This window comes from Pleurodeles waltl, chromosome 12 (assembly GCF_031143425.1).
Source record: "Pleurodeles waltl isolate 20211129_DDA chromosome 12, aPleWal1.hap1.20221129, whole genome shotgun sequence".
In the NCBI taxonomy this organism is placed as follows: Eukaryota; Metazoa; Chordata; class Amphibia; order Caudata; family Salamandridae; genus Pleurodeles; species Pleurodeles waltl.
In genome coordinates, this window is record NC_090451.1 from 336,925,465 (window position 1) to 336,952,181 (window position 26,717).

Genomic DNA, 26,717 nt, shown 5'->3' on the forward strand with positions numbered 1-26,717 from the left:
TTAATTTTTTTCTCTATTCAGTTTTCTATTTGATCAATTTTAACAAGTACAGTAGGCAGAGTAAGAATAGCATTAAACCCTTACGTTACAGTAACTGATGCAGTTGCCATTTCTTTCTTGTTATACACTTGTCTGTTTAATGTTGTATATTTGTCATTAAAATAATCAACACACATTGGGAGCGAGACTGCAGTGTAAACCTAAAATTAAGATAGTGCATTTTCTTCTGTGTCTTTGGGTTACATTGTGTGCGACGACTTTTTTTTATGGGAAAGCACCAAACCAGTGCTATGCAAAACCAATACATTAGTAAGTTAGCTTTTACTTGACAAATATCAAAGCACAATAATAAGTAAACAATATCATGTTAAGTTGCTGTTATGCCTTTTAAAACATATAAAGTATGGCACGAAACCATCCAGATACCTCTGCTGTACGAGTTACTACCACTTCGTTTTGATGTGTTTGTTGCTGCTCACTGATTACCCTTGTACAGCATGTCTCGAGAATTCTGATTGTCTTTGGTTGAACCTGTGCAGTATGTAGAAGAGTTATCGGTTTATTGTTTTCTTGGACACATATTTCATTTTGGTGACCTCCAAATTCCCAGCTGAGATATCGTACACAAATGCAGACTTGCCGCTATTGGCGACCTTAGTTCATTTATTTATCAGTCGCAGCTGGGCAAAGTGGCGGGGCAGAGGGAACAATACAACATTTTGAAAAAATGTATAAATAGAAACTTACCTTCAGCGCACCGCCGCTCTTTACCGCACTGCAGGCACAGGCTCCCAGCCTGCCCTGCAGCCAATCGTGACGCAGCTCAGAGCAGCTTTATGATTGGCTGGAACGCCCTGGCTGGGCGCTCCAAGGCAGAGTGAGAGCCTGGGCCTGGTCTCTCCAAACTAACTTGCTGGGTTTGAGAGAGCCCTGTGCGCATGTGTATTTGGTCGGCCCAAGACAGCAGTCCAGACATATGTGCACACTGAGGGGAGTCCTCTGTGCACACCCCTTCATGGCTGTCATCCCCCTGTGGCCCAGCCCCTTTAAAAATAAAACAGTAATAAACATTGTTTATTATTTATTTTATTTTTAAAGTTTGCAGCTTCTGCTGGTGCGGGGTCGATGCTCCTCCGCCATAGAAGAGGAGCAGCCTGTGTTATTTTTTTATTTATTTATTTGCTTATTTGTGCTTTCCTGTTAAATTTTCAAACATTTCTATTTAGATCTCTAGACGTGGTTCACCTGCTGTCGTTTAGCTTCGCACTCATGATCTAGTTAACATGCTTCTCACAAATATTTGCTTTGCTGTTTCTCATGGTATTAGTTATAAATTGGATTCATATTATTAAAAAAATTATTATGAATTATAATAAGATCAGTACTCAGTATCTTTGTATCTGGGACAGGATGAACCTCCCACATCGAAACACTGAATTTTGTTTTTCATTACGGTTCGATCCTTTCAGCTTGATAGCTTGAGTCCATTATTCTACATTTTCAGTCCCAAATCTCTCATGATTGTTTTTTTTTTTTTCATATTACATGAAGAACCCTAATACAGTGTAGATCGTCGTCCATCTTCTTATCTGTGAAAGAGTTCAAACATGTTCTTTGAATTCAGAGTTAATAAATTGAGAGTTTTTGCACCAATAAAATGTTGTTATGTATTTTAAAATGTTTTCATCTTCAAGTAGCCCACTTAGAAACTGGGCAAACACATGAGACCCCCACCGGCTCTCAATTAATTGATTGCAATGAAATACACAAATCAGCACATTGTTCCTGTGTGTAATCATGCACTATTCACATCTCATTATTCAGATTTCATCGTCTTGTTACACAAAATAAATAACCTCATCATATATCTATATATCTATACATACACACATATACCACATGATACTTTATAAAGAGCGCAAACTACAATAGAATGATTCCCTTCACCCAAAATCAATTCCTGTAAACATGAAACTGTGGAAAGCTACCCCTCGAGTAGATCACAGGGTTCGCCTGAAAAAGGTCATACAAAGCCCAAAAAGCGCAGTGAGGAGCAGTTTATATATTTAAGTCCCCTTGCCTACTAGTCTCAGTCCATTTGTTCGCCTTGCTGCTTCTTTGGGCAAATTTGCATGAGGAAGGTGGAGTGGCCCTTCCCGTACCATTGAAGAAATCAAGTAACAAGTTCCTGGAGAACAAGTGGACTGAGACTAGTAGGTAAGGGGGATTATACATATATATATATATATATATATATATATATATATATATATATATATACACAAAACAGAGGAGAAAAGAGAATTCTGGGTAGTTCCCAAGTTTAGATGGATAGCAGCTCCTGTAAGGAACACCACCAACATGCTAGATTTGCTCACCTCAAATGTTGTTTTGATTTATACTGGGTGCTCCCTTGTGTCTGGACAAAGCTAAACCTCTCTGAAGAGGTGTAATGACATCAAAACACGTGTCGGAGATTGCTTTTGCTCATTCCAGGTTGGCTTGGATGGTATTTTATCAGTCCAAAGCTGTAATACTGTACCTGGAGTGGCGAAAGGCTTTTTTCATTTTACAGCTTCGCAAGGAAGGCACTGGGCCAATCCTATGCTTAAAAACTTTGCTAGAAAAACAGACATTTGAGGTGAGAAAATCTAGTGTGTCACTGGTGTTGCAGGGAGCTCCATACCAGAGTTGCTCTCCACCTAAATTTGGGAACTACCCAGAGTTCTCTCCTCTGTTTTACATAATTTATGCATCATTATAACCCTGAAAGGGTGTTATTTTCACTTATACTGGATGTTTCCTTGTGTCTTGACAAAGCTAAACCTCTCTGAAGAGATGTAATGACACCGAAAGACATGTCAGAGCATGGATTAAACACTTTTGTCAGATAATTAGACTTTAGCTCTGGTTCTTAACTCAGGGACAAAACTTTGTAAGGGTCAGGCTTGTAGCTTCAGAGATATTTGTTGTTGTTGTTTTTTCAGTCTGATGCTGGTTTGTTGAGGCATTGAAGTGCTGCTAGACCTGAGGACTGGACTATTACATAGGGCCTGTTTCTGAAGATGGTTCTCTAAATGACAATATGTGTTCAAATTATCCCTTTAGCCGTTATGGAAGCAGTTGGAGTGATTGCAGCATAATGGATCTATGCTTCTTATGTGTAGTGCATTAATCAAGTCTCATGAACAGTGTAGAACTTTACAAATTAAATTCATACATTACTAATTCATGGTATCTGACAATTGGGAAATGTTAACCCCTCCCCTGCCCACCTCATTTCGACTTTGTACCCTGCCACCTAGTCTGCTGAAGATCATACATTTCTTAGAACATTTGTACTGTGAGTGTAATTTGCTTCTGGTGGGTGAACCAACCCAGTGAGCTCGACCAGGGTGCCTCATTCTCGTGGGATTCCCACAGGAAATAACTTAGCTTTGCCAGCCAAATGAGTTGCAAAACTGTTAATAAAAGTGGCTGTTTCGAAAATGTACGGCAGTGTATATGAATCCTTAGCAAATACTTAGCAAATTGTTTGTACCTGATTGGTATCAAAGGATAGCCTGATTCCTCCGCTTATTCACTATGATACGTTTAGCTTGCTATCTACATGCAGTGATGTCACCCACAACCCCAGTAAAAGTATGTTTGACTAATTAGGAATTGGATATCTCAATGTTTCTTTGCTACTGCTCTTTGATACTCCTATATCTTCTGGTTCCTTTTCCTCCACAGTTCTCTACAATCTCGTTTTTTAAGGGTGTGGCTGAGTCTAACCTTCACCTTGAAACCCTTACTTCTTTTCTGGTGCATCTTGGTTACAGGTTGTTGCAGTATCCAAAATGTGATAAAGCTTTGTTACCTCGTTAGTTCAATGCACTAAATAGCTTGAAGCATCACATGAACTTTCCTAAGCGTTTCCATTCAGAAATATGTTCCCACATTAAATTGTGTGGAAAAGAACAGGTCTGAGTCACACAGGATACCTGTTTTTATTGCATTTTATTTTCAGCCCCATTCTGCAACTCGGCCAGGATAAAGTTTAGCTGTGTATGTAAAAAGCATTCCATCACTCAGACGTAAATAGGGTCTAGTCTTTCCACAAAGGTTGTCTGCCCATCCTTATACCATTTCTAGAGGGAGGTGGTTTCTGGGTGATGTTCATGTACATCTTTTTTTTTTTACAGGGGGAGTTGAATTGTGGCATATCATCTAATATTTTGTGTAACCTCATTCTGATATTTGTGTTGGACAAATAAACTTTTTACTGCTAGAAACCTCAATTATCTATTTTCTTCACATTGTTAACATGAGGTTGTAGTAAAACATTGACAAACAAAATCACTAGTCTTAAAACGACCAGGCTTTGCTCACTTCTTGGCAAAATATGAAGACTGCCATCAGCTTCAAATTTGACACTGTTGTGTTCTCAAATACTTCAGAGCAATCAGTCCGGGAAAACAATTCTAAAAGAGCCATTGCTAGACCCAGTAGTGCTAGTCAACGTTTGCCAAAAACACTTCTCTTCTTTTGCTATCAAAAAATTACAAGAGGTTACCATTTTCCTAATTCTGCTCTTTATGAACTAACTTCGCATCATTGATTCTTGCCAATCTGGCTTCATTCCAGCGCACATTACGATCTTTTTTGGCATAATAGACTGGCTCTTGTGGGTCAGAGATGTCTTTACACTTTATCCCTCTAGTTTTCCTTGTAGCCCTTTGCACCTATACTGCACAGTTCTCTTAAATCACATAGTGGAAATGTTTGGTGTCACCCCTTATTTGACTGATGTATGTCCTTCTTTTCAGTTGGAGTGAAGTAGTAAAACTTTAGTTCTTACTATCTGACCATGCAGCTGTCATTTCTAGAGTAATACAAGAGGCAGTCTTATTTTAGCACTAACCTTCAATTCAAGGCATGCCTCTCTGTAGAGACACATGCTATGCATAATCTTTCCATCTGATGATAGGTCCGCATGTGTACAAGCTGTTTTTCTTCGAAGAAGTCTTTTGAGTCACAAGGTAGTGTGACTTCTCCTCTTGTTGGTCATGCGCGTTGGTCATCGACTCCATTGATCGATTGTTTTCTTCCGCCGTTGAGTTCAGACGTGTGCTATCGTGATCCAGTTCGACTCCCTCGCAGTGCTCCCTTCAGGCTACATCCGTCTGTTTTGTTATTGAACGTATTTCACTTTTGCTGTATCATCTCGAGTTGACGCTTCAGGTTTTCCAGGCAACTTTACAGGTCCACTTCGGACCATTTGGGCTTTTGCCCTTTTGGACTCTCTCCCGTCAGTGTCTCTCGACCATGTCTCTACAGTAATGGAATGGACACCTTTTATTTACTGTCCTTGCTGCTACTCAGAGTACCCTCGGACTGACCTCCATCAGGTCTGTGATTTGTGTCCGTCTACTAAACATAACAAAGTTGCCTGCAGGGCTTGCAGCTCATTCTTATATAAATAGACCCTTTGTGACTCTTGGGCTTGACATCTCGTAATGTCCCATAGAAGCGGACACTAGACGTCTTCAAATCTAAGGACAATGAGGAGGAACATCGCCCACAACCACTGACAGCAGATGTGGGAAACCTTTTTCCCTGCTGACAGCTCCAGCTCCAATATGGAGATCGAGGACTTGCCTCCAGCGCAGCCTGTTGCGACTAGACTTCCCTCCCCTAGTCACCACAACAAATCACAGCAGATGAGGGAAACCTTTATTCCCCGCTGACAGATCCAGCTCCAATCTGGAGATCAAGGACTTGCCTACAGCGCAGCCTGTTAGGACTACAGACTTCACTCTCCCTTGTCACCACTCGCACGTTGAGCAAATCCATAAGGATCGTCCTGCCGATATGGAGCGTAAGAGACCAGCTGCCGGCCCCCACTGCCTTCGGACCATGATCGGTGCTGACCATCCTCTTGGGACATAATGCCCAGCTTTGGGTCGATGCTGAAGGACTGAGTGCTGACTGCATCCACTTTGGTGCCGACACAACCTTCCGAGCGAACATCTTTGGTGTGGAAATCGAAAATGCCTTTGGACCCGAAGACCTCGGCACTGACAACAACAACCGTCCTCAGATCAGGTGCTGTTGAAACAATCCTCCACAAGCTGCAAGAGGAGATCGATGCCAGGCAGAAACATCTTGTCATCCACCCCCATACATACCAGATTCTAGCCCACCCTCCAGGGACTGTAGTTCAATCTTTCAAGCGTCTACTATCTTTTGAGGAAGCTTTGGACTTGCCACCTCCTCCTAAGCAGTGCAAGAAGGTGGACAAGTCTCTACCAGCCCTTCACCGTTTTCTCCTCTTCCTCCTTGCGCCTCACCACAGCTCTCAGCTTCTCAATCCATCTCTCCAGGTGACCCCCCCTTCCTTACATACCTCAACAGGGACATCTTAAGGATTTTGGAGGCCCTGGGCGAAACATGTTTTTGGGGCCCCCGTTAAGAACAGCTATGAATTTATGATCCAGTTTCAGCTTTTTCATGGTCTCTTTGGCCAGGCCACTGACAGTGAACAGGCACACTTGCCCAAATTCTAAATGTGGGTTCTAAATGTGTTTACATCTAATATTCATGGATAGTGATGTGTGTTTCAATTTTGTAACACAGCAACAGCTCACTAATATTACTGCAAATATTCCCTGTGAACTCTGCCATTTTTCATATGAGAGATCCTGTTTTGTTCTAAAAGAAACTTTCTTACGGATGTTACATGAAACATAAACACAATGTTGTGAGGATCCTTTTAGGAACCGGATTGGTCATCCCTGTTTTAGCTTAGTTCTACAGTTTATATTTTTATTCACATTAGCAAATCTGCTTTTCAGCAGTTTTCTTTTACACTAGGAAAGCAAGGAACACACTGCTTGTTTTATCAGCCTTTGCACCATATGTAATCAGTACTTATTTTCGAAGGCTATGGGGCGAGGTACTCAAAATGCTAGCTAGTATTGCCTGTCCAAGACACAGTATTACATCAAAACTGCATTCCCAATGTGGTATGGTTTATTATATAAACAATGCACTGACCCAAGGAGGGCAAAGGGCATTCCGGCCATGACGAACCTGGGAAACATACAGTGTGAAATGAAGCTCGGCTTGCGCTGATGTGCCAGCTTCCCAAGAGGGTTGCTTTCTACATCAAAGGCTGATTCCCAACACACTATCCAGGTATGGTGCTGGGGCTTATCCTTCCAATTGGGCCAGGCAGCGGGTTACAACCACTATGCCCTCAGCGATAGACATAGAGTTAGGTAGGAACCTCTAAAACATCTAGGACCATATGCATCATGGTTGGATTTTTCATCTTCTTGACAATGTTTGTAATGCTGATTACCTTGCTTTGTTTCATCTGCCTAATTATCGCAGCTCCCTCTTTATATGTTACATTTCGATTGTTTGAATAAATGTAATGAAAACTTAACTTGCATCTTTTGTCTTGCCTCAGCATGCATGAGTAACTGAGCGAAAGGGGTATGATCAGTTTCCACGACTTCCCTGGGGATCAGGTCGCCAGAATCACCATTTTACCCCAGTGGGTTTGGAGGTTTGAGTGAGGCACTGTGAGCTGGGAGTTAGGCCAGCTCTTACTAACTGCATGGACAGACTCCGTCTTCAACGCTTTGCCATTCTGCCATCCTAAACACACAGTCCTATAACCAAAGTAGGAACTGCATAACATGGGGCCACCAACGTATGAAGGTCAGGCACTTATTTACCTCATCTCCTAAGTAGTTTCCTCTAGTATGCTTAAGGTGCCCTATTCACCTTTATACAGAAACATCTGTGGTGTTAGGGAAATATCCTCCTCAGCTTTATAGGTAGTACCTATATCCATCTGTAGGTTATTCAAGCTTGAACGTTTAAAAGGATAATCCATTTGGTATTTCAGTGTCTGAATTCTATTTTTTACAAATGGCAAATCCAGTAGTTATTCCAGTTAATTGTAAACATGCTGTCACACAGCATTTAATTTTAAATAGGCTACCTAATGGCGGTAGAGATGTTACACTTGTTGTTAAGGCACACAATGCATACAAAACTGAAACACTTTATTTGTGGGTATTAGGTTTTCACTCTGTCCAAGTAGGGACCCCCACCCTAGTCATGGTAAGCCAGATACACACCCTAAACTAACCTGTGCTCACCCTCTGGTAGCTTGGCAGAGAGCAGTAAGGCTTAACTTAAGAGGTAATGTGTAAAGTATTTGTGCAACACTTAAAACATAGTAACTCAATGAAAACACCACAAAAAGACCCCACACAGGTTTAGAAAAATAAAGAATATTTGTCTATTTAGAATAGGACTAAAACAGTAAAAATCCTGTATAAACTTTAAAGTTATAAGTGTTTTTAATATATGGATAGCTCTCAGTACTTAAAGCACTTGTAGGTTGCAACCTTAATGTTCCTGATCCACATGGTGGATCACTAAGTCTCCACAGTAAGCTCCTGAGTACTGTCGTGCCCAAAGGGCACTCGTTAAAGGATTCAACACGGGTCCCTCAGGAGTGGAGCGTGCAGGGGTGCTCAGTCATCGGCGTATATGAAGCAACTTCAAGGACCTTGCGGGTCCTGAGTAATGATCACAGTACCTTTCCTGAGCCGGCGTAGCGGAGGTGTGGACCTCATGGTTCAGGCGTTGGAATGCCACACCGGGCTGACTGCACTGAGTCGGGGAATGTCCAACAACATGATGCGGGCAGAAACACACATCTGGGGCGAACAGTGCAGTCAAGGTCGCACAGCAGTGACTTCCGTTTGCTTGGATCAGGTAGGGGCGGTGCCGCCGTCTCCTCCGCAGCAATTCCATCGAGGGAGATGATGCTGGTAAATTCCTCGTTGCCTCAGCAGCGCACCCGGAGGCAATGCTCGTCACGCACTAATTTTGTGGAGCTAGTTGAACAAGAGAAATGCTGTTTCCTCATGAAGCCCTTGCTTCTGCACCACCTTAAAGGCCCGGTCCTTAACAAAGCGGAGCTTTTGCTTGCCTCAAACATGAATGGTCAGGCGCTGACTGCCGGACTTACCAGATGCAGAATCTTATGGCAGGGGCAGAAAGGGGTAAGTCGTTTGTTTCCCTGAGAGTTCAAAAAACACGAGGCAAGCAATCAAGCCCTTGGAGTCACTCGGGGTTCAAGGGAGATGGCTCCAGATTTTGTCCTCAGCAGTGGAGAGATCAGCAGAGCAGCTCAGCAAAGCAGAAAAGTAGTTTCTCAGAACAGTCAGTCACAGCAAAGTAGCAGTCCTTACTGCACAGCAGTCTTTACTCCAGCAGAGTTCCTCCCAGGTCCAGCAGTGTACTGCCCTTAGGGGGTCAGACCCACCAGTACGTATACCCCAAAGTGCCTTTGATGTAGGGAATAACCTCAAAGGAAGCGCACGAGGATCCCTTTCAACCCAGGACTGCCTGCCAGGCTATCTGTGGGGGAGTAATCAGTCCTTTGTGTGGGTACAGGCCACTACCCTTTGAAATGTAAGTGTGGACCTGTCCTGTCCTCACTGCCCAGGAAGACCCATCAGTATGTTGATGAGTGTCCTGTGTTGTGGCTGTCTGGAGGGAATGCACAAATGTAGCTGTCAGCCCAACCGAGATGTGTATTGGAGACACTGTCAGGTATTCAGAGCAGCAAGAGCATAGAAATGCCCACTTTCTAAAAGTGGCATTTCTAAAATAGTAGTGTTAAATCTGACTTTACCAATAAAGAGGATTTATCATTACCATTCTAATGATATAAAACCTGATGTAGCTACTCCTACTCCTTTCTGATCAGGAATTACAGATTAAACATATATTAAGGAATTCCCAATGCTGGCCTATGAGAGGAGGTGGCCCCACTGTAGTGAAAAATGACTTTGGGAGTTTTTCACTACTAGGACATATAAAACTTAAATGTACATGCCTTGCCTTTTGCTTATATAGCACCCTGCCATATAGGTTACCTAGGGCCTACCTTTGGCGTGTTTGTGTAATAAAAGCGAAGTTTAAGGGTTGGAAAGAGGTCTTAAATGCAAAGTAGAAGTGGCAGTGAAACCGCACACACAGGCTCTGCAGTGGCAGGCCTGAGGCATGTTCAAGGGCTACTGAAGTGGGTGGCACAGTCAGTGCTGCATGCCCACTGGCAGCATTTAATTTACAAGCTCTGGGTATATGGTATACCACTTTACAAGGGACTAACACGTAAATTAAGTATGCTAATTGTGTAAAAACCAATGCTACCATGTTTAGGGTACAAGCACATGCACCTTAGCAGTGGTCAGCAGTGGTAAAGTACTCAGAATCCTAAGGCCAGCAAAAGGATGCAGCAAAAATAGGAGATGAAAGGCAAAAGGTCTGGGGTAAGACCACCCTAAGGATGCCACGTCTAGCAGTGGGTCAATTTTCCTGCAGTTGGTGCCAACTTAAATACATTTCACACATAAACAGTGGCTAATCCACCACAATAATACAGAGCATATAACTATCGAGAAATACCACTATTGTACCAGTAACATCAGAATTGGTTCCAAGGCGTCCCACCACACGTTGTTGCACACATTAGATTGGGTCCCCTCAGCAGTGATGGGGTAGTCTTAGCTGCCTATACCCCATATCCAAATATACTATGCTTGCAGGCAGAAGATCTGTGCCCGTTATATCATAATTTAATAAGCTTATACAGATGCTTAACACAGTTCATAGTGTGAAAACTAAATACTTATCCAGCAAGGGCTGCTTCAGCTGCACAACAACTACTGGCCTACACTGGGGATAAAGCCAGTGACTATTAATGCTATTTTGGGTAAGGTACCTACCGAGATTCCATTTTGGATTGCTCAAAAATTAAATTGCTGGAACCAGTGTTTCCCCATACTGGACCCCAAGAAAAACATACAATTCTCACAATGTGCTTGCCACTTTGGATGGTACTCTCAATAGATGATTGTGCTTCTTGAAGTACAGGTTTTGCAGCAGTTTCTACCATAACACATGCTACACCATCATTTGTGGTTTACTGGGAGTGATAAACCAAATTCAAAACGAATACAGGCCTGCCCCTGCCCTGGACTTGGGGCTAAAACTAATTGTCAATTTTGCCACCATCTCAATTATTTTAGGAAATATAAAAAGGGGAAGCAGCAGAGTTGGCGGTACACCAATGTCTCACACACGTTCCTTTAATACATCAGGAACGGAACCTACCAAAAATAATTGCTGAGAGTTATGCACAACTAGGCTGGGATGATTTGGGGCCAGACCAAATAATCCACAGCCTAAAAAGAATAATACCAAGCAAGCACAAGAGTCTTCTTAAAAAAAAAAAAAACATTTGGGGCAAGCAAAAATGGAATAAAGATAAATTTAAATCACAATGAGAATCTCTGCATTCGGAAAGTGAGTTCTGGAAAAATTTTATAACCTACAAACCTGGCAGGTCTCGGTATACGGGAAGCAGCCTTAACCACGAACAACACTTTCGTTAACCACAACTTCCTTGTTCGGTGCCTTAATCACGCACAGAAGAAGGGAGTCTGCTGAGGAGGACGACGTGATCAGGTAAGTGTGGTGGGACAAGGGCTGTTTTAGGGGCAGGGGCGGGGAGGTCGGGGTATTTTTAGTTTTGGGGGATGGGGGTCGGGTGGTTTAAGTTTAGGGGCGGGGAGGGGGAGTCGGGTATTTATAGTTTTAGGGGTGGGGGCTCGGGGGAATTTTAAGGGTGTGGGCTGGGGTGGTTTTAGGGGCAGGGTGGGGGGTCGCTTTAATTTTTAGGGGTGGGGAAAAATCGTTGTTAAGCCATTCGTGGTAAAGGCATTAGTGGTAACAACGCGGTAGTTATTCCGACCGCGTTGTTTAGGCATGCGTGGTTCCAGCATGCGTTGTTGCGACATACATTCCTCAGTATACTGATACACGCCCTTCTCGTTTTCGACTCATCAGACAAACGGTCCAAGAGTGTTAGGCATTCAGAGCACAGACAAGAGGAGTATGTGAAACCAAAGAAGGACTCACAACACTCATCTGACATTATTATAATAAAAAGGAAGAAAAACTTCAACAAAAACTCCAATTAAAAAAGAAGGTAGTTGCAGGAATTTCAGCAAAATATGCCACACATATTGAGCATGTTACTGAGGAACAGGACAGGCAGTGACTATGCTAGACAGCGCGGAAGACATCTAAATAGTTCAGCAGAATCTTCAAGAGTTTCTGGATGTGAGAGTAACTAACAACGATATAGAAATCAAAAACCCAGACAGGTGAATTGTCCCTCCAGATTGTATTTATAAACTAAACATACAAGTTGAGGGGGCCATAAGGTGCACAATTAAAGTACTTTCCTGGAAAAGATTAACACTGTTCTGCCATTCTCTTATCAGAAAACAAATTGGCCTTGGGAGTTTGTTAGAACTCTCCCACAATGAGATGATGTGATTTTACCGTCTTTCTCGGTCTTATTTCCAGACCAAGTGATTCAAGCGCATGATGCAGGGCTCTTGCACAAGCTCCGGCATTGTACTTCAACCATGTGGGCTGGGATAGGTTTTCTACCTATCATGTAATAACCATAAGGTCCATCCTGCAAATGCAACCACAATAACCTGTAAAGCATGAAGCAAAAGCTCCGGTGAGGGAGATTCTCTCATAACTTGAGTACCAGGGAGTAATTGAACCATGTATATCTCCAGTGAACAACCCTTTGTTCCCCGTAGCTAAGCCGGACCATTTCTATAGAATAATCTTAGACTACTGACCGATTTTAAAAAAAATAATAAAAAAAAGTCACACACATTTGTAAAACAAAATTCAGACTGTACAGAACTAATGAACAATATTGTCTACAAAAAAATAGAAAACAACCTTGGATATTTCCAACTGATTTTTCTGCGAAAACATAGCACCTGAAAGAAGGGATCTAACCCCTTTTTACACGCTCTGCTCTCAGCGCTGATTTTGCTGGCTTCCCAAGAGTATAAGAACAGTCCAGGTCTGTCATATATCTAATGGTTGATGATTTAAAAACGTACTTGGCCAGCGCAGATCACATTGTATTGGGATTTACTGAACAAATACAACTTTAGGAAAATTAAAATTTCCTTCCTCAGTGTCCTGTTTTTGGGATATGAACTTTCAAATGAGGGGAAGTGACTGGCACTGCACCTCCTTGAGAAGTGTGCACAGGTGCAGCCACCAAACACCATACAAAATTACAGTCCTTCTTAGGATTTTTTAATTTTGCAGAACATACATACCTGATTACGCCAAGCGCATAAAACCACCACATGACTTAATTGTTCCAGACTTTTGTAGTGAACATTGTACACCAGTAAACACACAAATACTCAGATCACTACAAACTGACGTGCTTAAAGCAAAACATTTACTTACACATGAAAACAGAACAAACTTGATCAATTAGATCAGTGGTTCCCAACCTTTTGACTCCTAAGGACTGTCACTGAATCACTACTGGAAGCTGGGGACCCCCAAGCAATTTGTATGATTTAAATTTCAAACATTAAAACAGAAATTCACAAAAAAATACACAGAGAAGTACACACCAAACAAATACTCAAATTACTAAAGATACATATTTTTTAATGGAAAATAATTAAAAAAATCCAAAGACTGTAATAGGGGGGTTGGCTGTGCATCTCAGCAAATTAATAAAGGGGTGATAAAGTGACGTTTCATTTTAGCTTCACTTGAATGTCCATAAGACTGTTTCTTCTACTCTACAGCAAAAACAGATGAACAGAATCACACCAAACTTGACATGAATGCAGAATTTTACTAAAGGAAATGCTTTTGCATGGTTTGGTTTAAATCTGCACAGTAATGTTAGCGAAAGTAGTTTTACAAATATGCATTTGCTGGCCATGAAAGGTTAAAATATTGGGATAACTGGAATGAGAATTGTCCTTCAACCTGGGCTTGGGGACAGTTTGTGGAACTGAAGACTCTAGGTCTGATTACGAGGTTGGTGGTCTCACTGCCGTACCGCTGTGGCAGTGGTCCCAAGAAGGCCGCTGAGCTGGCAGTCTTCCATCTTCCATATTACGATGTGCGCAGCCTGAACCGTGGAGCCCGTCGAATGAATGGTTTCCGCCTGTAGCTAACTTTTCAATATTTGGTTTTATTTACGAAAGCTGAATCCTCAGGTCAGATTCTACATTCCCGAAGTGATTTCTGTTTTTGTTTTTTAAGGTACATAAGATCTGAGAATGCTTTTTCACATAAATGTGGTTGGAAAAGGAAGTAAAACAATTAAGGGCCTCATGTCTCCATAAGAAGAAAAGACTATCGAGGGTCCCTGGTATAATGCGTAGCCCATCCAGGGAAATACTTGAGTACAAGAAGAGAGATTGAGCTACAACTAATGTCCACTGCTATCTACAATTGTAGAACAACAACAATCAAAATAACTGAAATACACAAAATGATATTGTGAATACTAGGAAGGCTTTAAAATAATGTTGTAGAGAAAGTATATATCTAAATTGTATTGTATTGTATTTTGGACAACTTGGATTTTTTGCTCCTTTTTTCAATGTTATGATTCTATTATTTTTCATTATTTGTTGTGTTTTTGTTTTGCATAATTCTTTGTCTCTGTCTATTCACTATATATAAATGTATGTGTTGTTCCCTGTGAATATGTAAATATTTTATATTTAATCTTGATCATTATGTTCTTTTGTTGTTGTACATACATATGTAATAAATATAATTTTGTGTATTTCAGTTATCTTGATTGTTGTTGTTGTTCTACAATTGTAGATAGCAGTGGACATTAGTTGTAGCTCAATCTCTCTTCTTGTCCTCATGTCTCCATAACCTCTCACTCACATGTATTTAATTTGTTTTATATCACCTCTCAAACCAGTGTAGGATGTTGGAGCACTTTACAGGGGACTACAAGGTGTAGCATTCATATGTCATCCACACTGTTTGGCATTTTATGAGAGTGCTTGCTCTGGAGAAGCACAAACTCAAGATACAGAACATAACACAGTGGTTAACGTTGACTTTAGTACTAAGGCTATTTTTACACACGCTAACCTTTTTTAGCAGCATAAGGCTAGTGAACGGCTGGGGTAAAAAAACATAACTTTCTAATTTTTGCCATGCAGTTTGCATGCAGCTCTTTGATGGCAGTTAATAGCTCACTGTGCTAGATTATGTTTGTAACTTATGAACTGCACAGTAATAAAATAATCTCTATGACAAAAGTATTAACCCTCTGTTGTATGCACATAAAATACTGTTCTTTGCATGATACACATTCTTTGCAGCAGATATATCAACCATCTGTGCCACCTTAGATGAGTCAAAACTGCACTAGACAAAACTCCCACCTCTCTCCAGCAAGAACATTAATTACCAGAGTTATCTTGATGATTTTATTATTGCCCAGTAGCTTCTGGACGTACAAAGAACTTTGCAGTGCGTTTTAAACCGCTGCACAGTTAAGTAATAAATATGAAAAGGTGCACATTTCTGTCAAGAGGCCCCAGCTGGAGAAGTGCCTTCCTGCCAGCCCAGGCTTGCAGACCCCCAGGGAATGTGTCACAGACCCCTGGGGGTCAGCGGGCCACAGGTTGGGAACCGCTGATCCAGATAATTTCAGGTGCCATTGGCTTTACCTATGTCACATTTAATGAAGGTGACACAGTGCCAATTGCTTATAAATCACAATTGTATTTTAAGGCTGGAATGTGTTTTGCGTCTGCTGAAAAAAATACTGACTGCAGTTCAGATGGCTGTCATTAAGGAAAGATCACTGACTCATTGAAATCTCATTATTGTCATAACCCCAGTGCCTGCCTCAGGGGCTGTCACAAAGTCCAGCATTCCAAATGAAAAAGTCTTACAATGGGCCACCTCCTTGAATGCCACTGATGTCGACTGTTTTTGACCCAAAGTTGCAAACTGAAGAGTTTTTCCGGTACAAACTGGCCCACTAACCTCGTGCCTCTTGATCAGTATAAATATATTATTTACACTGATGGTTCAGCACAACCAGCTGTAGGTAGCAAACATCAATACTCTGCGACTTGTGCAGCTGTTTATGGAGTTATGAGGGATGGAGAATTCCACCCCGAGCAGACCTTTACGTTGTCTCTAGGGTACAGCTGGCTCATCTAAAAGCATTGCTTGGCACTGAAACATACAGATCCTGAATTCCCAACACTTACTGTGTGTGATTCCTACAATTGTGTCCAGTCTTTCAATGAAACTCTACATTACTGGTGCCTTAATGGATTCAGAGACTCTAAAAGAAACACCATCAAACATAAAATTCTCTGGGGGAGGTGGCAGAGTTCAAAGACAAACTGCCACAGGCTCATGTAATACACACATTGGGCCATCAATGTGTTGTAATACACTTTGTAGGGAATTCACTGGCTAATGAAGCAGCCAAATCTGCAGTTGTTACTGCAGCTAGCTGTGATTACTTGTTCTCATACGAGAGTGGATGATGAAATTCTGTCTGCTATGAAAGCTTCGGCTGACTGCACCCCCTTACTCAAAGCATATCCAGCAAAATAATCCTACCAGCTAAGTGTCCAAATAATTCCTTGAATAACGAGTCAATGGGTGGGTTATCATGCTATCCCCAACCAAGATCGTAGGCTAGAATTAATTCAAGCAGCGCATTAGGGTGTTGCTTCTGCCTATGCTGGTGTGGCAGCTACTGTTTCACTACTACATAAACAGTATTAGTGGCATTATTTGTACAAACAAAGCAGTATTCATTTGTTTCCCAACTAGCTATAAAGGACTATGATTATTGTGAAAAATCAATTGATTTAAAGTCAGTTTGGGGAGCAAAAGATTGGCAAGTGGATACCTGATTTAAAGCATGTCTTATTCCATCAGATATGATTTTTCTGAACAACATTATTTATAAGCAACTTGCTTAGGTTTAGCAAAAGGTAAATAAATTATTGTGCCCAGTATCCCTTGCATTGCAAAGTTTGGCAATTGGCAAAGTATTGTGAATTATACAGAATATAAACTCAATGGTATGGTCAGAAATGGTACATTTAATTCTATACTTTCAGGACCCAATGGGTGTTTATTGTGGCCAGTTGACTTAAATGGTTGTCATGCCTGTTTTATAAACTCTACACAGGGTTTTAAAGGAAGCAGACCAGACCCTCATTATGTTGATTCACAACATACACGTATAGCCACTACATACAGCGTGGGCAAGGTACGTCAACAATTGTTGCAACATTCCACCTTGACAGCAGTAAAAGAACGCTTCTCTCCCCTCTCTGAGAACATGGATTGGCAAGATTTCTTGTTGGTTCCTAAAAAAGCATGCTCCAAAATAGTTTTGTATGCAATATATAATTAACTTTGGAAGCTTTCTCGAATGGAAGCTACTGCTCCTTTAAGGGAAATAGATCAGGCAAACATAGAGGAAGCCTTATTTGTTGTCGACGGTATGCATATGTTGTCCACTCGCATTTACACATTAAACAAGATTGTGTCATCTGCAATAGACATGATAACAAAATGTCATTTTTCAACATTTTTCAACATTTTTCAACATGGACAGAGTGAGCTTAGGTCCATCATGCAGCTGTTTTGAACTTTACAGGTCTGAAATCAAACCGCGTGCCATGGAAGTACGTGAACCCGAAATAATTATTTTCACCTTTTAACTAAACACATAAACAGCAGATAATGGCAAAGATAGATGCAACATATACAATGCTTAATAGAGAAAAGTTGCCTTTTACAGTGACTGAAACACAGTCATCAGTGTGGTTAATACATGGGATAATCTCACTGCCAATATCAACATTACAATTCACTTTGTGTTTGAAACATTTTCCTGCAGGCAGGGTTGAAGGTTTTGGGGACAGTTTTATTCATGAGGTGTGGGAACTGCCTTTTAATTACAAATGTATGTGTGGGGAAAAGGAAGTTTTCTTGGTGATAGTGATTGTGAAACTTCTGTGTGCCACTCAGTGATTTGTAAACAGGTGGCATTGCCTGGCTATATGTAACGTGTTGGTGGTTAATTTAGCCTGCTAATTGAAGGATATTCCTGTTCCCTTGATTCGCCTACTGTTTCAGTTACTTGATGCTGAGTGATCACGATTGATGTGGGATGAGAACGGGTGTCCCATATATGTGATTTCTGTTTCTCAAAAAGTGACCTGGTATGTAAACTTTCTTCCCCCCACCCTACCTCCCCACATGAGATTAGAGAAGCAAACTTGTGGCCTTATATTGCTACTTTCAGTGTCAACTTCGACAAGCTGAGCAGGGTGAAAGCTTTATTGTTTCAAAAACACGCAGAGCTAACATCGGCCTGTGAAACCTATGACCTAAAGCAGTAAGATCATCAGCAGAGATACAATCGCTCTTAAATACCAGCTTTCCAAGGCACTTCGGTGAACTTGTGAGTCACGTCTTTAATCCTTCAAATACTGTGGGGTTGTACACCTTTTTACGTCAATAGGGTCTGGCTTTGTAAGCCCATTCCAGACTGTCTTTGGAGTAATACCACCATTCATCCATTGACTATGTCTGAGTGTTTTGGAAACATACCACTTGTATTGGTATTTATTGGCAGTATTTTGCTACTACCATTTTTGTTCCGCAATGGATGTCCCATCTCAAACTCACATGGTGATGGAGCTACCATCCGCCCAACTGTGTTGTGAGCGCATGGTGCAGTATTTTGGAGTACCGTTTTTAGATGAACTAAATAAGGACTGGTCATTGTCTTTCTGGGCTGTTCGGTTCTATTGTGTACAGCCTGTGTTCCACTGCTTGTGGTTCTTCTTCAAAAGTACATTGGAAGTGTCTCTTGCTAAGAGGCAAGTACTTCCTATGGACATGAATCTACTGATGTTCACGTTGATGGTTCAAGTCAAGTCAAAGTATCTTTATTAAATCTTCGATAAAAATCATAAAAGCACAAATCATGGATCACATCACGCTTTAAAACATTAATACAAATGAGTAAAAAGTGATAGACATCAGTACAGAATGACCTGCAATAGTAAAGTGCATTAGTTAGCCAGCTTCGTTAAAACCAATAAAAACTAAAGTTACCCTTCGATCATTTTCCTACAGCATATGGACACTTTGAAAAAGCAGCAAATATTGAAACAAATGTCACGACCACATAACAGCTGGAGGTACGTAAGAGCCTCCCTGCATTTTGTAGTAGCAGTTAATTTCAATATGTGTTTAAGACTGAGTTGAAAGGGGTCACGATAAAATCTGCAAAAAAACATAAAATGCAGCAAACGTTTAGATGCCCCATCAGATGGACACAGCGGTAAATTGCTATCCCACACACTTGCCACATCAGAAAAACACAGCAGGCGCCACACTGTACCGGACCTGAATCAAAAAAGCAGGGACTTCTTCCAGCGAGACAACTCAATAGTTAGATAAAATGCCACATTTGCAGAGGCAAGTGTGATGTAATAGCTGCATGCACACTGTTTGTTAAACACCTCCTCAAGTCTATGAGACAAACTAAACTCAGCATATTAGGACTATACTAGCCCTGTCACATTTACTTAAAGTTTCCGGGGCAGTAAACATCTCAAGGAGGCAGATGTCAAGGACGCGCTTTCTTAGATAATTCAGCCATGGAATAGAAAGGCCATTGTCCAATCTCAGACAAGCTAATATGACTTCTCTATTGATTTTTGCCTCACTATTAGACCATATGCTTACCCAGTGCAGGAGAGGTGCCAGTTCAGTTCTATCACACACATTTTCTAAATTGAGTTCAGCGTGTAGGACATGGTATATTTGCTCACAATTAAGTGCAGGTTCGGCACTGCTCCAACATACCTAAACCCGGGTAGAAACCATACTGACAGAAGCACAAGTTATTATCATCACTAGTCCTAGACTGCAGACAATTAAAAATAACCCTCCCTTAAAATTTTCACTAAGCTATCAATTAGGGATAACAGCATGTAGCATTTGGGGGACCCTCTATCTCCCTTTTTGAATATTGGTACAATTATAGAGAGGGCTCAAGAGTTAGGGACCCTGATATGAAAATAATTATTTAATACATTGGTGAGCAGGGGCACCCAAACTTTGGGATTGTATTTAAATAAATCCAAGGGAATCCCATCTGGCTCTGGGGCTTTACCACTACTGCTCTGCCTAAGCACTACTTCTATTTCCTGGAATAAAATCTGAAGGACAGAGGAATTGGCTAACAGAGCATGCAGCCTCTCATTACACACCTTATCTATAGGCAGCTGATAAAATACCCACTCCTTGCCAGAGATGTAATGAACAAGCAGTTGGTTAGGAGGGGTGTCCCACTGGTGAAATCTGCTGACTGTGTCCCAGAATGCCTTACTACTGTTCTGAGCTTCTGCTAACTCCATCTCTTCTCAGTCATTTTTTTATTCAGGGCATTCTTCCTGTCTTTGAGAGTCCGCTTATAGTACCACCTTGCATCCCGGACCTTGCATGCATCTCTGGGCCATGCTGTCAGAACCGCCAAACAATTTGCATCAAACCAGCGTGATTTGTCAGGAGCCAGTCGACACAACTTCAACAGATGATTCCTAATACTGGTACAGAGAAGTTGATTGCAGGTGGATAAAACATCCCCAAATTCCTCTGCTAGACAGCCAAAAAATGTTGCAAGATGGCAAATAAGGAGTATGCACAATGTGGAGCTGGGGTCTTGAAGATGCCAAACTAATCTGAGCCCATCTGTTAAGTGGTGGGGAATATCACCCGAACTAAAGGTGATTTATCTCTGCCCATGGGGAGAACCTCTGCTATCGAAAAGGCATTATAGATAGCTACCCAACCCCCTGTAGGTGGAGATGCAGGATCCTTCCCCACCCCCCAAAAATGATTCATCACATCCACCAGGTCATGTAAAGTGATATATTTCCTCAACTCCCTACCTCTTACATCAGTCAGGGCTACTTCAGCTACTTAGCCCCGAAAGCCCAAATCTTCAGGCAAATTTCCAAGTTTAGCATTAAAATCACCACACAGCAGAAAGTAAGGTTGGATTGTGGCACCAAGTTCTCGAGGTTTCAGACCCATAATGAAACAAAACCACTCCTCGAATAAAGAACAGGAGGAATTAGTAAAAATATTACTATAAAAATTTACCAAATGGAAACAGAAGGAGCAGCTATTATCCTTAATAAGCAGGGCTTGAAATGCTGAATTATCCTGATTGACTACCGAAGCAACAACTCTAAGATTTAGTTTGACCCAAATAGAGGTCGCCCCTGGCTCTCCCATTTGAGGAAACTACAGCAGGGCAAGTATAACAAGAAAAACCCTTGCATAAGATCGACCTGGTAGCCTATGTTTCATGCATAACAACAAAATAAAATGTATCTATAAGAGTCATCCAGTCAGGATTGGCAATCTTGTCCTTTAAGCCTGTTATGTTCCAGCACACATGCAAGAAACAGCAATCGAGCCCTGTTACCCCTGCTTCCACCACCCTTTCTGTGGTAGCACCCAGCTTCAGTTGGCCAACTACTGTTGGAGGTTGGGACAGTCAATCTACTTCAGATAAAATATCGAATTGGTTCCTTACAGGCAAATTGACAGTCCTTAGGAGGTGTGGGAGGGGGTAGCCAAAAAGCTAGATAGAGAGAGGTCACCCCTTCTCCCCCACTCTACTAAACACTAATGTTTCTGCTGATGGGACTGTGGAAGCTGTGGCTTGTAAAAGAACCCAAGAGGTACAGGGATTATCGAGTTTACCGAAATAGAACAGCTTGGGTTCCTAGTCAAAATCATTCATGCCAGAAGCGTGGATCTAAAATTGTTATCAGTCCCCCGAGAGGTGATTGGTCCAGGGCCAATCCAGACGATCTTTGGGTTGAACAGAATTTCATCTGCCAGGGCAAGTTAAAAAGCCCAGCACTTTGTTACGCAACTCCTTAAAAGATTCCTCACAGCGTTTCTGCAAAGAGGGTACAACAGTCAAAACTACCACATACGGACTTTCGGCTGTAAGAAGGTTTATATATAATGGTGTGATTAGGTGACAGGTCCTGATTATCTGCATGCGCCCCCCCCAATGGGATTTGGGGCATTAAAAAGGCAGAATGGACAGGCAAATGGGCCTCAGTAGGCACATAATTTTGTTGTCTTGCATCAACAGTATTGGTGGTCATAATAACTTCTGGGGGATTGGACAAGACTTGGTGCTTTGGTGCCAAAATGGACATAAGTTGGTGTTCAAGAGCTTCTAAACGAGTAAGAAAAGGAGCAAGCTCGGACTGGATCATACCTGTAAATTTGTCAATGCAATCATCGATGGGCAGCTCTTTACAACCACATTCTAGGTGACCAAGGTTGCCAGGCTCCCTTGAGCCACCACTATAACCTTATCTGCCCAGAGGTCTGTCTGAGTAGCAGCGTCAGAAAAACAGCAGCGCTGAACCCTCTTAAGTTTTTTAAATCTTGGGTGTTTCCTTACACCCACCAGTGTGGGAGATGTCTGCCAATTGCAATTGAGGAGAATTCATATTTGACCAAGAGTTAGAGAGGCTAGACAGCAGAACCAATGAGGCTCCATCCAAGGGTGCAAAATTATTACAGGAACTTAAGGACAACCTCCTCTCCGTGAGGGCAGTTTCTGTGCCTATAACTCCCACTGCTCTCTCCAACATAGAATCTATTGTGGTACATTTCAAAGGAGGGGCAGGGGCCAGCGAAGCACCAAAAGCCTTCCTTTTCACCATTATAGATAAAAGGTAGCAGAGGAGTACCGACTGAAGAGGGCCTACAATAGAATGAAAAACGCAGGTTTGGAATGCTCCTTAAAACAGAAAACGAAACAAGTAAATGGGGTGGAGGGGACAACCAAGGGGAAATCTTAACTTGCATCTTTTTGTCTTGCCTCGACATGTGTGAGTAACTAAGTGTAAGGGATTTGATCTGTTTCCACGACTTCCCTTGGGAGTCGGTGTGTCATGTTTAGGTTGCCATCATCATCTTTTTACCCCGGTGGGTTTAGAGGTTTGGGTGAGGCACTGTGAGCTAGCCCTGAGTTAAGCTGACATTTACTAACTGCGTGGATAGACTCAGACTTTTACGCTTTGTTGTTCTGTCGTCCTTAACACGCAGTCCTATAACCAAAGTAGGAACCACGTAATAATTACATTTCTGTGCATAATTACTGTAATAAACTCTCACGCATCACCCACATGAAAAATAAAGTAAAGGAAAACAACATTTAAAACAATCCTTTTAAAAAGTATTCATTGTCATTAGGGCAAGACTCTCTACTGAACTGAGTTAGCTTTATCAGGGGGCCCCCTGAAAGCTGGGGCCCTGGGCCAGATCCCACTTTGCCCATGCCTTAAAACGTCTCTGTACCTCAGCGGACTTCTCACTCAGAGGAGAGGGGATACATTCAACACTCTAGCGCAGGGTAATGCCGGGGACACTTATGATGCTGACACACCGGAGGACACTGACCTATACCCTGCCTGTCCCTCTTTCCGTGATTAGTAGGGGCGCCTCCTTCTACATGATGAATCTCCAACCTGAGCCTTTGGAGGAGAAAATCCTTTTTGAGACTCTCCTCCACACCCTGCTCTTCACAGTACCTCCACATGCTCAAAGGCATGCTGCATCACACCCCGAACTTCTTTTATGACCCTGTCCCCGCGCCTAGGGTGGATACAAAATACAAGGCCTCCCCTACTTACTGACCCCCCCAATACATTCATGGTCCGCTGCTGCCCGACTCTCTAGTAATCACCATCACACATAAGAGGGTTATCTCTCAAGCTACTGGTAATGCCTCTTCACCAGAAAAGGGGAGTAAGCAGATAGATGCTGCGGGTAAGAGAGTAGGCATGCTATCAACCATCCAATAACAGATAGCAAATTACATTGGTCTGCTCTAGGTGTGATCGTGGCCACTGGGATGGAATGGAGAAGCTCCTCCATCATCTCCTAGGGGAGCACATGTAAAGGGACTATGAGATCGTTTCTGAGGGTAAACAGATCTCTAACACTACCAAATGTTGCTCGTTAAATGCCACAGACACTGCTGGTTAACAGCTGGTCAACTCCAGTGTCCTTCTGCACAGGCATGCCTGGCTCCGTTCCTCCGGATTCAAGCCAGAAGTCCAGCAAAACATGCTCAACCTGCCTTTTTATGGTCAGCATCTGTTTGTACCGTAGGTTGCCCCGATATTGGGAATCAAAAGAAAGAGACGAAGATGGCAAAAGCTGTGGGTGCCCTAGAGAACACCTACTCCTTGCGGCTCCTTCCGCCGAGGCCTTGACCTCATTCTAACGTCCACAATGCCAACCCGCTCTCTTGTAGAGGTTATTTTAGGTGGTCCTCTAAAGACAAAAACTCAAAAGACAGGGGTAAGGATGGCTCCCTCAAAGGAGCTGCCTCCAGCACTAAGCCCTGATTTGGGCCCAAACCTCCCTCTGATCTTATAACACCTGTTGGAGTTAGCCCCCAAAGGTTCTTTCCTGCTTGGCAGAAAGTCATCTCCCACCAGTTTGGTGTTGGATATTATCCAACATGGTTATTGTCTGGAGCTCACTTCCATTCCTCCACCCTTTCCACCTTGCACACACAAACTCTCCCCAAGGCATCAAAAGCGACTCAGTGAAGAGATCCAAGCAATCCTTCCCAAAGAGGCAGTAGAACCTATCTGCCATCATCAACAGGACAAAGGAATATACTCTCTGTACTTTCTCATTCTCAATAAAAGACTCTTCCCTTCTATCCATTCCGAACTTCAGACTCCTGAACAAATAAATTATTTCAGAGCGCTTTCATGTAGTTACTCTTCAGGATGTCATCTCCTGCTACAACACAACGACTTCATCGCTGCCCTCGACCTGAAAGACGCTTATTTCCACATACCAATCCACCCGGCACATCACCAGTATCTTAGGTTTGTAGTCAGCAGAAAGCAATATCAGTTCAAGGTGCTCCCTTTCGGGGTCAACACTGCACCCAGGGTGTTCAACAAGTTCCTCGCTGAAGTGGCTACCACCTGTGCAGACAAAGGGGGTCATTACGACCCTGGTGGCCGGCGGAACACTGGCGGTAACACCGCCAACAGGCTGGCGGTGTTCCGCCAGTGTATTATGACCGTGGCGCATTAGCCACGGCCATACCGCCGGCCCCACCACTATACCGTCAGGCTTCCACCAGGCAGTATTAGTCCCCAACTGCCAGCCTTTCCATGGCAGTAAGCACTGCTATGGAAAGGCTGGCGGTAAGGGGGACTCAGGATGCCCCTGGGGGCCCCTGTACTGCCCATGCACTTGGCATGGGCAGTGCGGGGGCCCCCAGGCATAGCCCCATCGCGGATTTCAAATTTGCAATGGGTGCTGCGCACCCACTGCACATCAACATTGCCGCTGGCTCTATTATGAGCCGGCTTCAATGTTGATGTGACTTTTCCGCTGGGCCAGCGGAAATGTCAAAATAGGGTGCCACCAATACCACCAGCTCTGGGGGTATTGTGGCGCCCGCGGCTTCGGCGGTCTTTTTTCAAGACTGCCAAAGTCGTAATTAGGGCCAAAGTGTTGGAAAGTGTCTCTTTTTGACATGGTTACCCCCACATTTTGCCTGTTACATGTGATTTCGATGGAAAGTGCACTAGGTTCCTGCAAACCAGGTCTCCAGTGCCAGATCTTTTTCCCAAAACTGTACAATTGTTTCCCCAATTGGCAAATCATTTAGCAACCTCTGAAAGTCCCTAGTAAATGTTACCCGTAGTACCTAGGGCCTGAGGTACTAAAGAGAGTCCCTCACCTACAGCAGTTACTGGCAGAAAATGACAAGGCCTTGGCAAGTAGAAATCCCCCCACAGGGAAAGAGGATGATAACCCAGAGGTGGATAAGGTCAGCAACGACTGCATCTCTCCCCCCTCAGACATTACCTCCACTGAGAACACTTTCAGTAGTGTCTAAGAAGAAATAGATTCTGAAGATGCAGATCTTCAGAAGCTAGCGAAGAGAATAGCATCAGAGGCTAAACCCTTATCTATAGAAAAAGAAAGAGCTGAGATGGGCCTATGACCCATCTTACGTGACAGCAAAATTGTAAATAGGGAGGATACTTTTGACCCTAAACTCCCCAAAGGGATTGTCCCAGAATACTCAGAAGGTGATGATATCGCCAAATGGTTTACAGTCTTTAAGAGGGCCTGTAAAATGAGATAGCTCAACTAGAAGTATTACAGTTGTCTTCTTTGGGAGTTGTTCTTTCGAAAGTGTAGGGATAGACTACTGACACCGTGTGAGGCAGATGCTGAGTCCTATAACCTCACGAAGAACACCCTGATTGAGGGCTTTTGACTCACCACTGAAGAATACAGGATCAAGTTCAGGGAGACTTGAAAAACCTAGAGTCAGATCTGGGCAGATTATGTAGACTTTTCAGTGAAAACACTAGATGACTGGTTAAAAGGCAACAATGTGCATGATTATGAAGGGTTTATAAATTAATCATGACAGAGCATCTGTTAAGTAATTGTGTTCAAGAGAAGTTATGTCACTACCTGGTAGACCTAGGTCCACATTCTCCTCAAAAGTTGGGAAAGAAAGCAGATCACTAGATCAAAACAAGGGTGACCAAAACAACTATTGTGGGAGTGACCACAAGAAAGAGGCCAAAATGCCCACCCAAGGGAAAGATGGTGATCAAGCAAATACATCAAAAAGTCTTCTAAAGGCCTCCAAAAAACCT

The 26,717-nt window shown here is 42.6% G+C and overlaps 1 protein-coding gene across 1 annotated transcript in view; it reads left to right on the plus strand.

Annotated features, from left to right (window-relative positions):
• Positions 1 to 26,717, plus strand: part of LOC138267494 (transcription initiation factor TFIID subunit 4-like) — a 1,241,721-nt gene that overhangs the window by 1,106,017 nt on the left and 108,987 nt on the right. The window lies entirely within an intron of this gene.